At 40.4% G+C, this 13,868-nt stretch overlaps 1 protein-coding gene across 1 annotated transcript in view; it reads right to left on the reverse strand.

Moving 5' to 3' along the window:
* Positions 1–13,868, reverse strand: part of LRP1B (LDL receptor related protein 1B) — a 1,229,602-nt gene that overhangs the window by 22,500 nt on the left and 1,193,234 nt on the right. The gene's annotated exons all lie outside the window — the stretch shown is intronic.

Here is a 13,868-nt window from a genome sequence, read left to right on the forward strand (position 1 = left end):
GATCCTCCAGATACTAACCCAAAACTCTCAGACAGTATCCCACACTCACTCCCACAGTTGTTATGCGGACAGATACTAGTTTCTGTTAGATGGAAGCCTCACTCTAAAAATGACATACTTCAACAAAAAAAGCCCCATTGATTTATCTGGAACTTAATTTGAAGTCAATATACTTAATGTCAGAAATTTTAAGAACTTTGATCACTAACAAAATATTTAAAACTTCTTTCAAATACTTCAGGTCCAATGAATTGATCTAATTATAATAACTGAATGTTGGAAAATGAAAAAAACTAATAGGAAGAAAATCAATTTATTTGAAATGTGGTGTTGGAGGAGAGTTTTACTAATACTATTGACTGTCCCAAAGGCAAATGAGTGGGTTCTAGATCTAATCAAGCCTGAATTCTCCCTAGAAGATAAAATAACTAAAATTGTGCTTTGGTCACATCATGAGAAGACATGAAAATGACATTAATACTTGGAAAAAGTGAGCAGTATGAAAAGACCCAACTTAAGATGGATTGACTCAAAAAAGAAAGCCATACACTTCAGTTTACAAGATCTGAGCAAGGCTGATAATGATAGAATGCTTGGGATGTCATTAACTCAGGGTCACCATACGTTGGAAGTGACTTGATGGCATGCAACACACACATACAGTTTAATATTTACAAGCATAACACAATTCTAAAAAAAAAGGTTGTTTGAAGACAGTTGTACATCTAAATGTGACCTTTCTTCTCATAGTTTTTCAATTTTCGAAACACACACTGAGCCTCAAATCAGCTTCCTGGGCCAGTTAATGGAACCACTCCTCCTTCTATCTGGGATGGCCATCCTCTTCCGCCAAGCGCACAGCTTCGGGAGGGACGCACATGGAGCGGTGAGGGAGGCAGGGGACACCCACATAGCCAGCCAGATGAGCTGAATCAACCCTGGCGATCAATGGAGTGACAGATGTCGCAGCCAGATCGCCCTCACATCCAGTGGAACTACTCCATCTGTGTCTACCATCCCATTACCGAATCCTGGGAAATGTTTGATCAGAAACAGAATATTCAGACAGAGGCAATACAGTGTGAATGCCCACACCAACTTCATCAGTCTTGAGGGTTTGGATGTGGAGCTGAAGACCCACATCTTATACCCTCCTGATTGTGAACTGCTCTCCCCTGCTGGGGTTTGGGTATTAGGTGGACTCGGGGGATTGGCAAGATACTCCCTCACTATCACCTCTGCCAAACTCTCTGGAGAGCCAGTTTGGTGTAGTGGTTAAGTGTGCGGACTCTTATCTGGGAGAACCGGGTTTGATTCCCCACTCCTCCACTTGCACCTGCTGGAATGGCCTTGGGTCAGCCATAGCTCTGGCAGGGGTTGTCCTTGAAAGGGCAGCTGCTGTGAGAGCCCTCTCCAGCCCCACCCACCTCACAGGGTGTTTGTTGTGGGGGAGGAAGGGAAAGGAGATTGTGAGCCGCTCTGAGACTCTTCGGAGTGGAGGGCGGGATATAAATCCAATATCTTCTTCTTCTTCTTCCTCTGTCATTGCATGCCTGGCATTCCTGCCACTGCTGACCTCCCAGTTCACCAGTGACAAGCAGTAGTGGGGCTTCTCCGTGGTTGGGCTCTTTGAGGTAGAGGTGCTGGACTAAGGCTCCTCTGCCCCTGTCTCTTCCACCCACTGTTCCCTCTGGTCACATCTGCTGGCCTATAGCCTCCACAGTTACATTTCCATTGCCTGAGCTCTGCATTCAGGAAAGTAATGCTTCCTTTTATCCATGAGTCACAGATAAATGCCGGCTTATACTCCCCTTTCATTCAAAGAGAACACAGCCTGGTGGTGATGCTCACCTGTGACCTCTATGCCAAGGGGTCCTGACCCATGGGAGAACAGCCAGCCCCTCAGGGCCCAGCTCCAGTGCAGAGGCCAGAGACCATTCCAGCCCTTAAATCAGGGGGGATGACTTGCCCAAGGCTGCATAGTATGTGGGTGGTGTCCTGGAAGGACTTGAGGACAAGCACCATATGGAAGATGGTCAGCCAGTCAATGGAGCTGAAGCTGAGCTCTTCTTTCCTGTGCAGGATGGCCACAGAGGAAATGAGAGCCTGTGCCATGCTCTTCTGCTTCACCAAATGTGCAATCATGGCATATGCGGAGTTTCTCATCCTCACGCCTCTCATGCAGCAGATGGGAAGATTTGATACTGCATGAGAAGTGGGTGGCCAGGCACCAGCAAGTCTCCAGCAAGGACTGCATCTTGAGGGAGGCAGCATCTCAGGTGGCCTGGATATTATTCCCCAAGTGTTTTTGCCACACAGACCATGCCTTTGAGATGCACACCCTTCACCACTGCCACTGCCAGCGTGTTGGTGACAATGTCCGTGATCATGTAGCCAAGGACAATGTTCTCACCACCCACCCACTCCTTCAGACTACTTTATATTGGTGGCAATGTTTTGACCTGTGTGGTCCGCATCCATCCCTTGCACATGAAGCAAAACCATTTTGGAGGTTTTGAAGTGTTTCTATTGACATACACAGAGAGAACATAAACACACAAGCCAATTGAAATGTTACTTTGCCCAGAAGCTCAAAACTCAAGTGCCTCACCTTGCTCTAATTCAGCTTCTATCAAAACAACAACAACAATTAGAAACCATAGAGGTTTGTGAGGGACCCATGAAGCATTCAATGAAAGTTAGAAAAGGCAGCAGAAAAACCTGTAACATAAATGTGCTCTTTTCCAAAACACACAGTTCTCAAAATAAATCTAGGTTATTTTGTTAAATTTGAGCTATCATCTTATTTCCCCTCTTGGAAGCACGCTGTAATGTGGTGAGGGAATTTGTCTGCGGTTCTTTGCACACTAGACATTAATCCTGGTTCAACCCTGTCCCCGAACAGACATTCTGTGCTACGCTCAAGTGTACCCGTTTTTATTTCAGATTTTTTTATTTCCACATTAAACTGGAGTTCACCCATTTTTAGCTGGCTTTTTTATTATTTCCTCATAACATAGTTTCACCCCACAATTGTCTTGGGATACATGATTGTTGTTTTGCCCTGGGTTTTCCTGCAAGGTAAAGGGAAGTGATATCACATTCCCCTAAAACTCCGCTCTCTCCAAGCACCTGCCAAAAATGCTCCCAGCATTTGCTGTTGCAGGGTTAGCAGCTCTAATCTGGGGCAGTTTTTGTTTTAAATGTATTAATGATGAAGTATCTGGGTTCACTGCTTTGGGAGACATGGGATTTTTATCTCACTACAGATGCTAATTTTCTACCTCCAGGCATTTCCCCTCTGCTCTTACCAAGCTGTTTACAATATACATTGTACCTTCACATCTGTTACAAGCACCGTCATTTTGTAGAAAAATAGGTGGTGTAGCTCATCCAGGGATTGTTATGCAGCTGCACCTACTATTCAATGGACAAGGAGGTGGAACTCTCAGAAGGAGGAAGTGGAACTCTCAAAAAGGTGCAGGAGCTGCGCTCCCATGAGCTCCCACTGAATCCGAGGCCTGGTTACAAGCATTCTTTTCAACACCCCTCCCACCTTCTGACTAGGATACAAGGACTCAGATCTCTGTTTCTACACAACTGTGTCTGGTGAAGGGAGCTTTGACTCTTGAATATTTACACTCTGAAACTCTTGTTAGTCTCTAAGGGTCTACTGGACTCAAATCTAACTGTATAAAATCCTGATTTCAGTGGATAAATAAGTTTGTGCTTTATTATCTCTTATGTAAATTAAAAGTGCTCAACTTTGGCTCAATCATGTCCACACTGATTAGAAAACAACATCTGGTAGAAGTTTAAAAATTCAACAGAAGCAGGACTTTTTTGTAGTAGGAACTACTTTGCATATTAGGCCACACCCCCTGATGTAGCTAATCCTCCTGTAAGCTCTTGGAGGATTGGCTACATCAGAGGTGTGTGGTCTTGTATGCAAAGGAGTTCCTGCTACAAAAAAAGCCCTGAACAGAAGGCATATTCTATTCTCTGCCATGAACCACATTCCTATTTAGCCATGGTCCACATGCTCCATTTTTTATTCTCCAAGGCCCATCTGTCAAGCATGTTATTTTTATACAGTATTGAATTCTGATTGCTTTTCCTTTGGTCGCTCTTTCCTTTCCCATAGCTTCATATCAAAGCTAAGAACCCACTTTACTTTCTCACCTCCCTTTCCCTTTTCCCACCTTTGAGTAGCAAATGTAGGAATGCAGTAACTTTGATGATAGAGGGGAAAGAGGTGCCTCCCTTGAACAGTTCCCATTCATTGCTTATCAACGGTAACAAGAATGCAAGGGACCGAGGGAAGTTTCAACCGGAAGATAGTAGTTTGCATAGTTACAATAGTTCACACATCCTTGTTATGTCTTTAGGCTGTCCTCCTTATGCTCTTTGACGTAATCGTTAAAACCCCATACTATGGTCAAATCTGTATCACTTTCAAGGTGTTCCACCTTGAAGCAACAATGGATTATCAATAAACTGAGACTTTGTATTCAACCACTGCTTGGTTACTTGAAACTCCCATGCTTGACACCATCCCTCTTTCTATTCCTTAATGAAAATCCAATTTTAATATATAAGGCCAACATACACAAATATTTTAAATAATATTAATTTGTTTTCTATTAGAACTAAGCAATTAAATGTTGTGTTATATAACTTGCAAATATTAGTGGTCTGATTTGAAGCAGATATTTTTTCCCAGAACTCAGGCAACACATAAGAACAGTGTGGATGTTAATGTTATCACAAAGAGTTGTATGCTGAAATCAAAAGGTGGTGATATAATACAGATACATCTCCTTATTAAAGTAAGAGCTGTGCATCTAAGGGTAGTCACAGTGGCAACAAATTCAGAGAAGAAAACTGATATTTTATGTTACAGAAAATAAACATTCATTTTATTTAAAAGAATTTTAATAGTTATGGTTCAATTAACTGCTGAGTCATATAGCTCAAATAATCTATAGACTGTGAAATAGCTGAGAAAATGTGAAATAGCCTAGAAAATGTGAAATAGCTGAGAAAATGTAAAGTGTTAAGAAGTGATGACTGACAGCAATCTTTTTAATAAGTGCAAATCCATGCACATAGAGAATAAATCCTGCTGATTTCAATTACACATACTTCTAAACAAACAATCATCCATGAAGAAGCTACTCAATGAAAGCTAGAAAGGGCAGCAGAAAATTTTTATCACCTGTAAAATAAATGTGCTGTTTTTCAAATCACACAATTCTCAAAACAAATGTAGGTTATTTAGTTAAATTTGAGCTATCAACTTATTCCCCCTCTTGGATGCACACTATAACGTGGTGAGGAAGTTTATCTGTGGTCCTTTCCACACTAGACATTAATCCTGGTTCAGCCCTCTTCTCAAACTGACATTCCACACTACACTCGAGTTCACTGCTGTTTTTCCCGCACTAAACTTTTTTATCTTGGTTTTTTTTAATCTTGTTTTTAACTTCTTTTTAAAAACTTCCATATTACAATGAGTTCATCCCAGTTTCACCCCACAATTGTCCCAGGATATATAGACATATGGATGCTGTTTTGCTCAGGGTTTTCCTGCAAGGTAAATGAATGTGTCAAACCCAGGTGGATTTCCAAGTGTTGAAAAGGCCTGTGTCAGCAAAAAACTGAGAACAATCCCATTATGAGTTTAGACGGTGCCCAATTTACAATGACTTGAGGGCAAGATTAATCTCTCCAATTCTCGGGTCCTTGGCGGGCAGGCCGGAGGATGAGCAGATTGCCTTCCTCCTGTCTGACACTCACTCTGATGTTTCAACTAAGATTGCCCGTTTCTGTTATGTTGCTCAGTTGGAAAGGAGGGAAATTGAGAACGTAAATCTTGGCTATGAGTTTTAACAATATGTGAAATAGTTGGCGTGAGGAACTTTGTGTAAGAGGTGATGGGTTTGTTTTTATGATTTTGTTTCTGTTTGTATTAAGCTGGTCGGATGACCGTGAATAAAAGTACCCATTATGAGTTTAGACACTGTCAAGAGGCTGAACTCCTAGCAGAGTCACTCTAAGCTGAATGGTCACATCTGAGACACCAATCTGAGATGCATCTATCCCCTTCAGGAATCAGTGGCTACATCAGCAGAAAAGAATGGACAGTACCAATGGTGATGAGGCAGAGAAACCATTGAAGGGTAGGAACTAGGCAGCAGCAGTAGTGGAAGGTGACTCCGGCAAAGGATATGCATCATAGACAATGGCAGTGAAACTTCAGCTAACCCTGGTTAATATTGTGCAGAAGGCAGCAATGGTAAGCTATTTCTGATCATCTCATACCTTGAAAACTCTAAGAACATAAGAGAAGCCATGTTAGATCAGGCCAAAGGCCCATCCAGTCCAACATTCTGTGTCACACAGCGGCCAAATATATATATATATATATATATATATATATATATATATATATATATATATATATATATATATATATATATATATATATATATACATATATACATACATACACACACACACACACTGTGGCTAATAGCCACTGATGGACCTCTGCTCCATATTTTTATCTAACCCCCTCTTGAAGGTGGCCATACTTGTGGCCGCCACCACCTCCTGTGGCAGTGAATTCCACATGTTAATCACCCTTTGGGTGAAGAAGTACTTCCTTTTATCCGTTTTAACCTGTCTGCTCAGCAATTTCATCGAATGCCCACGAGTTCTTGTATTGTGAGAAAGGGAGAAAAGTACTTCTTTCTCTACTTTCTCCATCCCATGCATTATCTTGTAAACCTCTATCATGTCACCCCTCAGTCGACGTTTCTCCAAGCTAAAGAGTCCTAAGCGTTTCAACCTTTCTTCATAGGGAAGGTGTTCCAGCCCTTTAATCATTCCAGTTGCCCTTTTCTGAACTTTTTCCAATGCTATAATATCCTTTTTGAGGTGCGGCGACCAGAACTGCACACAGTACTCCAAATGAGACCGCACCATCGATTTATACAGGGGCATTATGATACTGGCTGATTTGTTTTCAGTTCCCTTCCTAATAATTTCCAGCATGGCGTTGGCCTTTTTTATTGCAAACGCACACTGTCTTGACATTTTCAGTGAATTATCTACCATGACCCCAAGATCTCTCTCATGATGAGATTATTAAAAATGGGGGGAAATATATATATTGTGCTGGAAGACAAGGCCACTAAGTTGGATAGCACTCAGTCATCTACTGGGGAACAGCAGAGCATAAGTATGAATAACACCATTTTTAATGTTGCAACTGGATTCAAGCTGAAAGAACATTCATTTGTTGATGTAAACAGATGAAAGAGGAAAGTTCAAAGCTGTTCAACTCATATAATAGGAAATGGAACATGAGAAGCATGAATCAAGGTAAGCTAATAGAAAATCAAACTTGAGAAGTTTAAATCAAGGTAAGCTTGAAATCATGAAATGAGAAATGGAACATTTAAACATTGTAATTCTGAGAGTAAATTAAGTATACCAGATTAGGATATTTTCAGTAATAAAAGTACTAAGTTTTTTAGTCAGGAAATGACAAACACAGAAGAAATGGAGTTGCTCTAACAGTGAAGTAAGATATAGCACAAACAATCAGAGGCTGTAATGGAAAGTCTGACCAGAATATACACCAGTCAACATAACCATTGTTCAAGTTTACTTTCCAATTACAGATGCTGATTATGAACAAGTTGAAAGCTTTTATGCAAGTGTCCAGGAAGAAAATAATCACACACCTAAGCAAGATGTGCTGATAATCACAGGTGACTGGAATGCAGAGTGAGAAATAAAGCAGAATCTAATATAGTCAGAAAATCTGGGATAGCAGTATCAAATGAAGCTGTGGAATTTTGTGAAGACAAAAAGTTGTTAATTGCACACATATGTTTAGGCAACCAACAGATAATTGAATATGTAGACATCACTAGATGGCCAATACAGATATCAAATAGATTACACAATCAGAAGCAGATGATGGAGAAGTTCTATTCTCTCTGCTAAAACAAGAACAGGAGGTGATTGTGGTATAGACCATGAATACTGAAAATTAGAATAAATTAGAATAAAGCTGAAGAAAACCCCCAAAACATTCATTGTATCAAAATGCAATCTAAATAATATTCCCAAAGAGTTTAAAGGCCATGTATAGAACAGATTTGCATTCTTAAATTAAAGTGAATGAAACTTGAAGAACTATGGGCTGAAAACAGATTTTTTTCAAGGAAGAATGTGCAAAGATTATTCCTGTAGCCAAAATAAATGAAAATCCTCAATGAATGACCAGTGAAACTTTTAATATCACCAAAGATAGATGAGAAGTGAAAGGTGAAAGAAATAGAACTGGAAATTTAAATGCAGTGTTCCAGTAATTGGCATGTAGAAACAAAGAGAACTATTATAATTACCAGCGTAAAGAAACAGAAGAGAACAACAAATAAGGAAGAACAAGAGATCTGTTCAACAAGATCCAAGAAATCAAGGAGAAATTTAAAGCAGTTAGGCATTCTGAAAAATTAATGTAGAAATGCATTAACTGAACAGGACAAAATAAAAGAAGGGAACAGTACACTGATGAATTATACAGAGGAGACACAACGAAGACAGATTCCTTCCAAGAAGAAACTTTTGAAGAAAAACCTGCAATTTTAGAAAGAGAAGCTGCATTCAAAGCATTTGGGAGAAACAAATCACCAGGAGTATATGGGATATCAATAGTGACATTTGAAGCCACAGAAACGGAGTCCATCAAAATCTTATGAATAATATGCCAACAAATATGGGAAACAAAACAATGGTCCACAGTGGAAATTCTCAATCTGCTTTCCAATTCCTTAGAAAAATGAGATATCAAAGACTTCAGCAGCTATCAGACTATCACATTAATTTCTCTTGTGAGTAAAGTGATGTTCAAAATCTTACAACAAACACTGTCAACATATATGGAATGAGAAATGCCAGACATTCAAGCTGGATTCAGAAAAGGAAGAGGCACGAGGTATCATATTGCGAATTTACATTAGTTACTGAGGTTATGAGAAAATTTCAGAAGAAAATCAGCTTTTGTTTCATAGATTATACCAAACCTTTTGACTGCATAGCTCATGAAAAAGTATGGCTAGTTTTAAAATTAATGGGTGTGGCGCAACATCCAGAAGAAAGTTGATTCCTTTGAAATGTGGTGTTGGAAGAGAGTTGTGGATACCACAGACTGACAAAGAGACAAGTAAGTGGGTTCTAGGTCAGATCATGCCAAAACTCTCAATAGTGGCTAAAATGACTGAACTAGAGTTATCATATTTTGGTCACATGAGAAGCAAGAGTCACCAGAAAAGACAAACTGTCTAAAATTGGGGATTTCTTTGTATCAAAGAACAAACACAAGAAGCCTCAGGCTGTATTTCTGTCAAAACAACAAACTGATTTGCTCCTTTGGAAGCAGGAACATAATATGAGGGTGGGGAGAAGATAATAAATCAACTTGATTTGGATAATGAAGTAGACATTGACTGTTGAGCTGGGGTGCAGCAATTAAAGATGCAGCACACTTGCTGTGCAAATGAAGAAAGATCAGTATTTTCAAATGAGCACCTACTTCTTGAACTGACTGCAAGAACTGTTGAAAGTCTTTTTAAGTACTTGAAGGGGATGGAAGGCCAACTGTCAGGTCTTGCATCAGATATAAATAAAATGCCTGTAACTATTGGCAATTTGCAACCAACTCAGACAGTGACTGATTTCATACAAGGCTTGTTCCGGGTGGAGAGCCCTTTTGCTCCTGGGACTTCTCTCCATTTTCGTACAAGTTGCCCTGGAGCTGCGAGTTTGTATGGTGCTCTTCCACAACAAACAGGATCCTTTTCCAAGTGTTTTCTGCTTGCCATGGGAGAACGGATCAAAAAGGCTCTCCACTCGGAACAAGCCCTAGTGCGAAATCGGTCAGTGAGTTCTCCTTTAATTACATCAAACGTTCAGGAGGGAACAACGCTTGAACTGAAGAGAAAGGTTTCTTTGAGAAGCTGCTCTGAGTCCTATGGTGCTATAGAATCCAAGGAGAATATTCCAAAAATTGATTTTACAATCAAATAAAGTGTATATAACAGTCTGCTGTTACAGACGGAGGATCCCAAGAAGGAGAAGTAGCTACTTTGTTAAATACCCATCTCTGTGAGCTACTCCAAATTAAATATCATAAAATTGATTTTGATAACATCAAACCTCTTAATCACACGTTTCAAACACAGATAATTCTACTTATCTTCAAATCCTCTATTAATTCAAAGACTAAAAAAGAACTTGTGGTCAAAGGGGGTCTTTCCTGCACATTCATTTTTAAATACATCAGTTGTTGCTTTGCTGACCAACCTATCTAAAATTGAGAGAAATTCTAAAAACTCTGAGAAATCAACAGCAGCAAGAAAGGCATGGCAGGTTTCAACTAATAGCAAAGCTCTTATGGGATGTACTGAATGGGCCCAAATGACCCTAGAGGATAAGGATGGGTAGTTGAATCAACTTTATGTCATCTCCAACTATGGTTATCTAGAAAATTCAACAGAGGTAGACCTCTTGCAATCTTTTGGGAAGCTTCCAGTCATGGAACAGCAAGTGATTGTCAAAAGACTGGAGCTCACCAAACATCAATTACAATTGCTTATAGGATCAATGGACTTCTCCCCTACAGAAAAACATAAGCAAAAGGAAGATGGAAGTTTCATCTCAATAAATTCTCCAAAAGAGATGGACCTAACCCACCCTCCCTTGGAGTAAAATGGTAATTTTACATGCAACTCCCTCTTTTCCCTCTCCCTAGTGTCTGCTGACTGAGCTAATGGTATTGATATAGAAGTTGTCCAGAACAAAATGGATGTATATATAATGATGACAAGACATTGAAACAGATAGTTAACATGGATTGACTATCTGATGGAGCGATGACAAGAAATTTCCATTTTGTCTCTTAGAATACTGCAGGGTGGAGGAATAAAATGTCTGACTTAGATTTTATTAACTTTTGAAAGACTTTTGATTGTGTTCTATTGCAGGAAACATGATCAGAAGTGTATTAAACCTGAAAGATGTTAAAGTTTTTAATCTTTCAGTTTATAAAATGCACGCTAAAGGCCATTATAAAGCAGATTTTTTGGTGAGGTATTTTGGTGAGGTATAAATTGTCCTCCAATAGCTCAGGCCTTGTTGTTGTCAGCATTTTCTGCCATTAATTGTAGTTAATGTTTATTTACCGCCATCCAATGATGAAAAGGGACAAACAGCCAACTTGGCAAGATTTTCTGAATATATACTGTTGGTAACAAAAAAATTTTCAACTGCCCAGATTATGATCTTTGATGCCCGAATAGGTACAATAATCAAAAGTGGATCACACATTTGGGATTTGAAAGTGAAGAGTTACTACCCTTGCCAACCCAAGGATATTCTACTTAATAAAGTTGGTATTAGATTGACTGAATTCTGCATTATGCATAGTGTCATAATTGCTAAAGGTCTTCCTCACATTCCCACAGTGAGCAATTTTACATTCATTTCTCCATGAGGTTGTAGCATGAAAGACTACTGTATGCATTCACTAAATTTACTTGCAGTTATTAATACTGCTGTTATAGAACTTTGCACTGAAAGTCACCATCTGCTTTTAGTAATGTCCTTAAAGTCTGACTTGGGGACAAATGATTGTTTCCTCAAAATGAGAAAGTACCTTGTGACATTTTGAGAAAGATAAGGTGGACTTCATCACAAGAAAGGGAATTTTCTACTATTTTTTACTCTGAAACGATGAGTGGGTTAAAATTGGCAATTATATATTCAAATCCTTATGAAAAAGTCCTTTCAGGATTCTTTCTTTCGTCCAACTATTGTAGCTCCAAAGCTCTACCTGTGAATCCAGTTGTTTCTAATTTCTCTAACTGGTTTGATCAGGATTGTTATGTATGGAAAAAGAAATTGATAATCTTATTTAAAGAATCCTAGCAGGGTGAGGATCTAGAGAAATTAAACAATTATTTCACATGTAAAAAAAGACAATAACGCTAGGAAAAATTGAAGACAGCAGGAACATAAGGGAAGCCATGTTGGATCAGGCCAATGGCCCATCCAATCCAACACTCTGTGTCACACAGTGGCCAATATATATATATATATGTGTGTGTGTGTGTGTGTGTGTGTGTGTGTGTGTATTTATATACAGTATGTCACAGAAGTGAGTACACCCCCTCACATTTTGTAAATATTTAAGTATATCTTTTCATGTGACAACACTGAAGAAATGACACTTGGCTACAATGTAAAGTAGTGAGTCTACAGCTTGTATAACCGTGTAAATGTGCTGTCCCCTCAAAATTACGCAACACACAGTCATTAATGTCTAAACTGCTGGCAACAAAAGTGAGTACACCCCTAGGTGATAATGTCTAAATAGGGCCCAAAGTGTCAATATTTTGTGTGGCCACCATTATTTTCCAGCACTGCCTTAACCCTCTTGGGCATAGAGTTCACCAGAGCTTCACAGGTTGTCACTGGAGTCGTCTTCCACTCCTCCATGACAATGTCACGTAGCTGGTGGATGTTAGAGACCTTGCACACCTCCACCTTCCATTTCGGGATGCCCCACAGATGGTCAATAGGGTTTAGGTCTGGAGACATGCTTGGCCAGTCCATCACCTTTACCCTCAGCTTCTTTAGTAAGGCAGTGGTCATTTTGGAGGTGTGTTTGGGGTCATTATCATGTTGGAATACTGCCCTGCGGCCCAGTCTCCGAAGGGAGGGGATCATGCTCTGCTTCAGTATATCACAGTACATGTTGGCATTCATGGTTCCCTCAATGAACTGTAGCTCCCCAGTGCTGGCAGCACTCATGCAGCCCCAAACCATGACATTGCTACAGAAGTTGAAGGGGTGGGGGGGGTCAGCCTGTCAGTGCTCAGACCATACGCCGCACACTGCATCAAATTGGTCTGCAGGGCTGTCGTCCCAGAAGGAAGCCTTTTCTAAAGATGATGCGTAAGAAAGCCCGCAAACAGTTTGCTGCAGACAAACAGATTATGGATTTCTGGAACCATGTCCTGTGATCTGATGAGATCAAGATAAACTTACTTGGTTCAGATGGTGTCAAGCATGTGTGTCGGCAACCAGGTGAGGAGTACAAAGACAAGTGTGTCTTGCCTACAGTCAAGCATGGTGGTGGGAATGTCATGGTTTATCTTGGTCTCATCAGACCACAGGACATAGTTCCAGAAATCCATGTCCTTAGCCTGCTTGTCTGTAGCAAACTGTTTGAGGGCTTTCTTGTGCATCATCTTTAGAAGAGGCTTCCTTCTGGGACAACAGCCCTGCAGACCAATTTGATGCAGCGTGTGACATATGGTCTGAGCACTGACAAGCTGATCCCCCACCCCTTCAACCTCTGTAGAAATGCTGGCAGCACTCATATGTCTATTTCCCAAAGCTAACCTCTGGATATGACGCTGAGCACCAGCACTCAACTTCTTTGGTCGACCATGGTGAGACCTGTTCTGAGTGGAACCTGTCCTCTTAAAACCACTGTATGGCCTTGGCCACCATGCTGCAGCTCAATTTCAGGGTCTTGGTAATCTTCTTATAGCCTAGGCCAGGGGTGGCCAATGGTAGCTCTCCAGATGTTTTTTGCCTACAACTCCCATCAGCCCTAGCCATCAGCCATGCTGGTTGGGGCTGATGGGAGTTGTAGGCAAAAAAAAATCTGGAGAGCTACCGTTGGCCACCCCTGGCCTAGGCCATCTTTATGTAGAGCGACAATTTGCTTTTTCAGATCCTCAGAGAGTTCATTGCTGTGAGGTGCCATGTGGAACTTCCAAAGA

Source organism: Heteronotia binoei, chromosome 16 (genome assembly GCF_032191835.1).
Source record: "Heteronotia binoei isolate CCM8104 ecotype False Entrance Well chromosome 16, APGP_CSIRO_Hbin_v1, whole genome shotgun sequence".
NCBI classification, from domain to species: domain Eukaryota; kingdom Metazoa; phylum Chordata; class Lepidosauria; order Squamata; family Gekkonidae; genus Heteronotia; species Heteronotia binoei.